Raw genomic sequence first — 8617 nt, forward strand, 5'->3', positions numbered from 1 at the left:
TTTGCGATAAAGTTTAAAAAAAATTAAACCATTTTTAATTTGTGAGATTTTATCATCGAATTGGAAAAAAGTCTTTATTAGAGGCGAAGTTAGGACTACAAATTCCTCCGAATTGGGAGATATTATCATTGTGGAATAGATAAATACAGGGCGACTCACGAATATATTCAGTAACTGTGGGAGCTCGTTCTACATGTACACATAATGAAAAAAGTTCATGTAAACATGAGTCCGGAAATGCTTCATTAGCGAGTTACGGCTAGCGAAAGATTTCGCTCGGATTTCAGCTCACCATGTAAAAGAGGTCTTCCTGAAATTCTAGTAAGGTATAAACAGGTGTACATAAAGTAGATAGAAAGTGAATAGATGATTGGTTAAATATATTTTTATTCATAACAGTAAACAACGCCTTTCAAATTTGACTGACAATAACTTTGTTAATTACCCATTAAACAAATTAAATTAATTTAAGAAATTATAAATTTAATTACTGAAATGAAACGTTATTTCATAAAGTACATCGATTTTAGCAGTGCATTCAGATCCTGCTGACATACTGTACCGCTTGATTTGATTTAAAAACACAGACATCTTGCGCTAAGCGTAACTCGGTAACGAAGCATTTCCGGACCCATGTTTACATAAACTTTTTTTATTATGTGTACATTTAAAATGGGCTCCCACAGTTTCTGCATATATTCGTGAATCACCCTGTAATAGTACAACGAGACTAACACACTTAATGAAAAGATTTAGTTCAGAACTTACAAATTTTTTATTAAAGATAATTTAACAGCGCAAACTTATATAATAACCTCGAATTTCGGACCTTACCAATGAAATATAAAACAGATAATTTTTTACAAAAAATTAAAACTCATTAAGATATATTTTTTGGCTATACCTTAAATATTAAAAAATAATTGAAGTAAAATAAAATTTATTTGATTATATCACTATAAAATTAACTACGCGTGAAATAGATCTTCAACTTTACTATCTATGACTCTTTAACATCCTACAACACCAATGTAAAGAAGTGTGTTATAGAGGAAAAGAGAGTAGCTTATAATAAAATAAAAATTACTTTCCAAGAAATAAAATTCAAACTAAATACGATTAAATAAATAATCACCCCCTCAATGTTGTATGGAAATTCATAAATGAAAACACGGCATAGAAAAGAAAAGAGAAATAATGAATTTACAATACAATACAAAATGCAATGCGTAACATGTTGAATATTGAAAATATATTGTTATTGTTTATTAACTACTTCATAAACATTACTAAAAATGAGAAAAACATACAATAAAAGTTATAAATGAATAAAATATTGTTTAGGTCCTACAACAGAGCAGGAAATCTAAAAAAATAATTTTTCAAATCGTTCAAAAACATTTAAGTAGCCAATTTATAATGTCTTCAATTATATTAAAATAATGTTGCAATAACTACGATAATCATTTAATAATCAAATATATTACAAATCATGGATTTCTGAATTCGTTACAAGGACGCAAATTTGTTATATTCATAAAAAAATTGTAATATGTTCTGTAAAACAATCGAAAAAGTCTTATCATTTGTTTTGTTTCATTTTAGGGAAAATTTAAAATTGTATCACATAATCGGTATGGGTTTTATAATAGTTAATAATATAGTATTGTATGTAGGGCAACGTCGCACAGCCAATAAAGTTTTGCCGACTTTTAAATAAAAACGAGAATTTGGAAAAAGACATTATGTAAAAAATACCAATATTATATTATTTGAATTTTTGTATCTACAGTACAGTATATTAATAAATAAATCTATCCACATTTTTTGTAGCAATGATACAAACAGTTGGAATTTTAAGTGTTTTATAATAGTTAATTTAGATTTGTAATGTCAACGTAACAGAATAAAGTTTTATAGCTTAAATAAAAACGGATTAAAGTTAAAAAGTAAATAAAATTTATTTTGAATTTTGTAAATAGTCTATTTTTCACAAACATTGGTTGAAGTGAAAAGATTTAACAATCGGTCATTTGTAATGTCTTTTGTCAAAAAATTAAAAACGATGTTTCAGAAATATTTTCGTATAGGTTCAGTCTATGCTGATATGGCCTAACATGTCCTTTAAATCTAGTATTATATGAATGCACATCTCTGCTTGTTGTCAGCGTACATTTATGACGAGAAACAGAATATTTGTTTTAAAGTGTACAAGGAAGGCAGAGTTATAATTAATTCCAAAATTATTAAAGGGCCATGATTCAATATTTCTAAGATTAGATGTTATCCTCATAGACCTATTTTAATCAAACGATATTTTTAATTCTCTTAACAATATAGTATCTACAGTACAGTATAGTAAATTCATCAGAATTAAATATCTTTGCCGATGATACTTCACTGACAATATCTATAAAAAATAGAATAGCCTTTAGAGACACAAGCCTTCATTCTTAGGCGGCCGGTATCTGAAGTCTCCCGCTTCACACTGCGTTGAGACATTGCTTGCACATTTCATTTTTAAAATATTATGCAGATGTTAAATCGAATCAGTCGCGTTCCTCAAATAAGAAAACAGTATATACGCAATAGAATAACGATTATAATAAATATTTAGTAAGCATTTAGTAAATAAGTAAATATTTAAACGAACTATAACATCGTCCATGGATCAAATCATATCAGCTTTCATACATTTTTGATTGATAAAATTAAAAGTTTCTCAGGGATGTAAATGTGCTCAAAATATTAAAGTGAAATTTAGTAACTCAGAGAATTTTGACTTTTGTGATACAAAAGTATCAATACCAATTTATTTTTAATCATAATTTACATATATAACGATAGTTGGGAAAGGCCAAATATAAAGTCAAATACGAGTAGATCTTTCAATTACAAAAATTATAAATAAGAACCATATTTCAATTACAAAGAAAATAATGTGAGAAATTAATTTAAAAAATAATATTTCCTAGTACAATTCACAAGCATATCGAAACTTTGTCCATAGATGAATTGCTGTATACATAAATGTTCATAAAATTTAAACTTCATAAATTTATAACCTATTCCTTTTATTAATTTTGGAGTGAGATAAAATCACGTACTTTTTGTTAAATTTTACTAATAAATAATCGAATTCTTTTGGTGGAATTCGTAATTTCATTTGGGACAATAATTTTAAAATGTATTTCTAACAGGTTTTTACGAAAGCATTTAGTAAAAGTATAGGCTATTATTATTATCAATTGTATTATAGTAGCAAACTATTTCCATATTTTTCTAATCGTATTTTTGTAAACGAGTTGGTGAATTCTTATTTTACGGGTTAAGATGTACTTGGATACAGACCTAAAAGCTTCAAAAATAGTGACTTGTTAAAAACTATACTAAAAAACTAAAAGCGACTTGTACTTTACAACATAGGAAATAGTAATTTCACATATGATAATAATACCATAAATTTTCTTAAGAAAATAATATTGCAATAATAATAATAAATAATAAAAGTATAATAAGTTTTAATTAAATAATAAACTTCAGTTATGTTGCTTAATATCGGGAGTAACTGTCATTTGAGCAAGGACTACAAACTTGATTTAATTAATGAAAATATTAATACCCAAATTAATTTATATATTTTTACGTTTTAGAGGCCAATACAAAATACTCATTTCGGACATTATTGGTTTAAAAACTTGTAGAGTGCTTTAAGTAATAAGAAAGTATTTGTAAAAACTTTTTCATTTGAAAAGCCAAATGATATTAAATAAATAATAACTCCCCACAATAATAGTATGTTATTTTATTTTTGTTTTGCTACGTAAGATCGAACATCTCCTTTCGTAGTCTGATTATGCGATTTTTCTATTTTTAAGTATATTTTTGGATATTTTGGAATATCACCCGCAAACGTTTAACTATAACATACATATCATATCATATTAAACAATTTTATACGTAATGCTCTAAATGGATCTAGTTATTATATGTTTTAATTTAGGGAATGTTTAATACCACGGTTATGATTTTTGGAATGGAAATTTTGACAGCAAGCGCTACGCGTTCTCCTCCAAATGATACGTGTATTTATTTTTAATTTTGGCCCTACACTGATCATTAGGTATTTTGGTATTTTATAAGGAGTTCCATTATTATTTACAACATGAGACGCTTGTCCACAAACACACGATCAGCAGAAATTCGTATTATTTGTCATAGTTTTTATCTTACAATTTATTTTCTTTTTCAGAATCAATTGTTTATCTTTGTACTTATGTATGTGTCAAATTCTTTTAAGGTTTGTCGCATTCATTGTTGAATTCTCTAAAAACCATTTTCTTTTTGTATTGAAGCACAACTTTATATACTAAAAATTGTTATTACATCATTTCTAGGTTACACTTTGCCTAATAAAGTTGATGGTTGATGGTATATGCTACTATATCATCGTTTATCATTTGAAATCTCAAAATCTGCAAACTTAACAAAAAATTTAATATAAAAAGCATAACCCGTACTTATGTGTTACTTTTATATTTGTTTAGTTTTTATTGCAATGCATATTAAATTTGCGCAATAGGATAATTTTAGTGTTAACTTTGTATCTAAATTTATATTTTACTCATATATCGTAATTACACTTTTAAAAATTGTGGACGTATAAAGAACTCGGCGGGAGTACTTTTATATTATATATTTTATTTTATTGTTGCTTAGGGTTCAAAAACATAATCAATTATATGGATTCAAATATTTGATAGTTATTATTTTCATTTGCTTTTTTATCTGTTATACATCTTTACTTATAACGCAAACTTTAAATGCGTGAGAAAATTGTTACCAACAAAAATGTTACACGCTTTATGAATTTAGACCTTTTTCAACTAAGAAGCATATTTGGCTGATTGGAAGAATATTTTTAAATTCGTATCTAAAAATTTCTAACTAGAAAAAATGAAGTTTTATTTAGCTCAAGAAGATAAAATCAATGTTATATTCTTAATTTATAAATCTTAATTAATATCACGAGTCCAATCAAATTATACTAACCGTTTATAACTGTATTTATTAAATTAATTTTATTAGTGTGTTATCAAATAAAACATTATTATTAAAAGGCTTTTCAGAATAAAAAGCTGATAATGATAGGGTTGTTTTACTATGTTGTTACAAAGTCGACACTCGTTGTATTCTTTTGTTTGTTTTTTCTACAAACTTCTTTATCTGTGCTTGTGGCAGGAAGAGTAAACTTTCCCATGAACACCCTTAAAAATAAATCATGATATACATTCTTATTTCAATGTCCTGAAATACATTTAATGTGTAGTAAAACAATAAAGCTATCTCAACAATGTAAGCTTTAAAATAAACGAGTAACTTTTAGAGAAAATTGGTTTCTCGCGGTTTTATATACTTATAAAATGTTGGCAAATAACCCCATAACATTAGAATTTGTTGCGCATTAAACCAATTTATGGTAATTTTATGTTAATTCTAGTTCTTCATCTTTAATTAAATTTCTAAATAAAGTTATACATTTGGGAACGCTAATTATAATAAAACATAAAATTTTATGAAAAGTAAGACTAATAAGTAGTTCCTTTAATTAATTGTCTTGGGTACATTTAAGAAACGATAACAGTTTTTGATTTGTCTTCTGTACGTTTTAATATTTTAACTCAGTACTCAGTAATATTTTAATTCTGCACTAACTTCAAGATCACAATCTAAACAATTTTGTATTGTGAAGTCGTTGCACTCTGATTTTATTATTTTTATTGTAAATCATTGTATGTAATATCTTATTTTTTTATTTTTTCAGCTATGTTGTAAGAAAGTATTAAGAATTAAATTACATTATATTTGTCCTCTGACACGCGCAATGTTTTATCGTGAGTTTACAAATTAGTAATAGCATTATAATTATTGATTACAAAGTATAAAGTATATTTTCTAAACAGAATAAAGATTTGTTGATTTATTATAAGGATTTGTTTGATTTATTATGTATTGAAACATAAAATTTATAAAACCCCATAACATCCTTAAAATTGATATAAGAAATTAAATATTTTAAGATTTTATTATATTTATTATATCCATATAATCTTTTACATTTAAATAATTCTTGTAATATTTCACTTAAAATTTCAAATAAAAAACTTTCGAATCTGAACATCATCTGATTTGAGATTTCAAGCGTTCTATATTTAACGTAGGATTTTTTAAATGAGTGACAAAAAACTGTTTTAAAATGTTTTTACTAATGTTTTAAAAAATTTACAGAGATATACTCTCGTGTCTTCAGTATATTTTATGAACATTGAAAATTTGGGAGTTTTAGCAACTGAGTTTACTTGATGTGATAATGTTCACACTCTTGCGCTCTAGGACAGATCGAGGATTGTAGCCTAAATGTGTTATTTGTAAAATGTGGTGGAAACACTAACCAAAATATCATTGTCTTTAACCAAGTTAATCTTATTTTACGATCATTCAAAGTAATTTTGAGACAGACGATCGCAATAAAACTAAACATATAAGAAATATGGAACAGTATCATGTTACAGTAGCTTATTTAAATATCTCTTTGCTATGAAATGGCATGTTTTAAGCATGAAATTTCTTAACAGAAATACGTGTTAAAATTGCTGAACTTATTATTTACCATCAAAAGGTTTACAAGCGATGAAAATTCTTTAGAATTTTAAAATCGGGCAAACCTGACTTTGGTTTCGGGTATTTATAGGATTAAAACCGTTGATGAATAAAATTTGCCTGAGATAAAACAATTAACAGTCGAAAAATGAAATATTCTTCTATTTTCTCGGTTTTCTATTCCAAAATCCAAACTGACGCAGTATTAAGTCTATATTTAATTTAGTCTCCATATTTAGTAAGATCTCAGTTGATGAAGATAAATATATATATATATATATATATATCTTATGTATATATATGTTCTCTAAGGTGTGAACCTTGTTGGGCACCATATTTAAGTTAATGGGACTTGTTTTAATTGGAGGAAATATATTCTTTTATTTCAATGTGTCAAGTTTGCATGCTTCAAATTATTACAAATTTAATCTCTCAACCCACAACTAATTAAAGTGTTTAGCAATATTTAACCATTATAATAATTAAAATAACATGCGCTCTTTAACGATGAAGGTTGTATTTTAATTACATTTATTGGACATTTGGAAATTAATTAAGTCAGTTAAAACTATATTATTAAAATATGTTTTGTATCACTCAGAATATATTGTTGATATAATTTTTAATTTTGTAAAATGAGTAATTTTCCACCTTAAAATATAAACAATACTTACGTTTATATCAATTTCAAATATCTTTCGTAAGACTTGATTATCTTTAAAAGATGTTACTTTAAAGAGTTCTATAAGTATTAAAATAATTTTTACTATACGCATTGATATTTATTAGTTTGAAGGAGGTAATTTATTCGCTATGAACTGAGTATTAACGTATATTATACAACTTATTGTGACTTACAAGTTGGTGTATCGTGTTTTGGAATTTTAAATTGAATCATCAACATAAAACTTTATTTTATCAGCCACACGGTAAAAGATTATTTGGTTATCCTTCCCTTAAAGATTTCCAGTAAAGAATCTTTAAGACAACCCCATCTACTATATTTAACAGAAGTTAATTAAAGTTATTTTAAGTCATTATAGTAAAATTCTACAGTTAATATTTTCGCAGGTCTTGAATTTAAGCTCCAGGGGCAAATTGTGAAAGGTCTGATCCCCCACAGTGTTCTCTTGCTCTGAATAAAAAATGTTAATAATATATAAATATATATATATATATATATATATATATATATATATAACATCTTGAAATGCTTTATTTTTAACGGCTTATATACTCTGGTACGGCGCTTCAATAAAACAATCCTGAAAAACACATTTCAGGAACATTTTCAAGTGTTGGAATATAATTTGAACAGTCAATCTGAAGTTTCGACTTACTTTGCTAAGTGGATATTGACTCTGGAGGCTGGTAAATTATCTTTCGTAAACTACGTAATCTCGACTTACGCGGCCTGAGAGCGACGAGGGGTCGTTGGCTGGCGGCGTCGAGACGCTCACTGGGGCGGCAACGCAACAATGCCGTAGTGCGCAGGCGCGGCGCCGTGCGAGGGTGGTGTTGGTGGTGGGGGGAGGGGGGACACTCGATACAATAATGCACACTATGAAACCTTAACCTGCAATATCGCAGTTTTGTATCGCCCCCACGTCTCCACAACGACATTATTCCCATTTTCATTGTGGAACGGTACCGATCTTCAGACTTGAGGTAATTGTCGCTCTAACACGACCGTTACGATAACGCGAGTTGCAGCCCTATAGCCCTTCTTTATTGCGAGATTTGTCTTCACCCATCTCCGACAAGAGAATGTCATACGCGCGTCTATTCTCACAACACTTGTAATTTATTCGTTCCTCACACTCAGTGACAGAGCTGCGAGTGAAACAGTTGTAACACTTCCTTTAGCTTTATCAAAAGATTGAAATTCTCATTATGAAGAATCTTATATTATATAATATATAAATCTATAAAGTCTTATATAAATAATGTAGACATT

General features: G+C 27.4%; 1 protein-coding gene across 2 annotated transcripts in view; it reads right to left on the bottom strand.

Annotated features, from left to right (window-relative positions):
- LOC124358023 (chondroadherin-like protein) overlaps positions 1-8139 on the bottom strand; it is a 124213-nt gene extending 116074 nt beyond the window's left edge. Inside the window, exon 1 of one of the 2 annotated variants that reach the window (XM_046810275.1) lies at positions 8001-8139. The gene's annotated coding sequence lies outside the window, so the exon portion shown is untranslated. The remainder of the gene's footprint in view (positions 1-8000) is intronic. The other variant, XM_046810276.1, reaches the window with a different exon arrangement.
- Positions 8140-8617: the final 478 nt, after the last annotated feature.

The sequence above is a fragment of the Homalodisca vitripennis genome, chromosome 3 (assembly GCF_021130785.1).
Source record: "Homalodisca vitripennis isolate AUS2020 chromosome 3, UT_GWSS_2.1, whole genome shotgun sequence".
NCBI lineage: Eukaryota > Metazoa > Arthropoda > Insecta > Hemiptera > Cicadellidae > Homalodisca > Homalodisca vitripennis.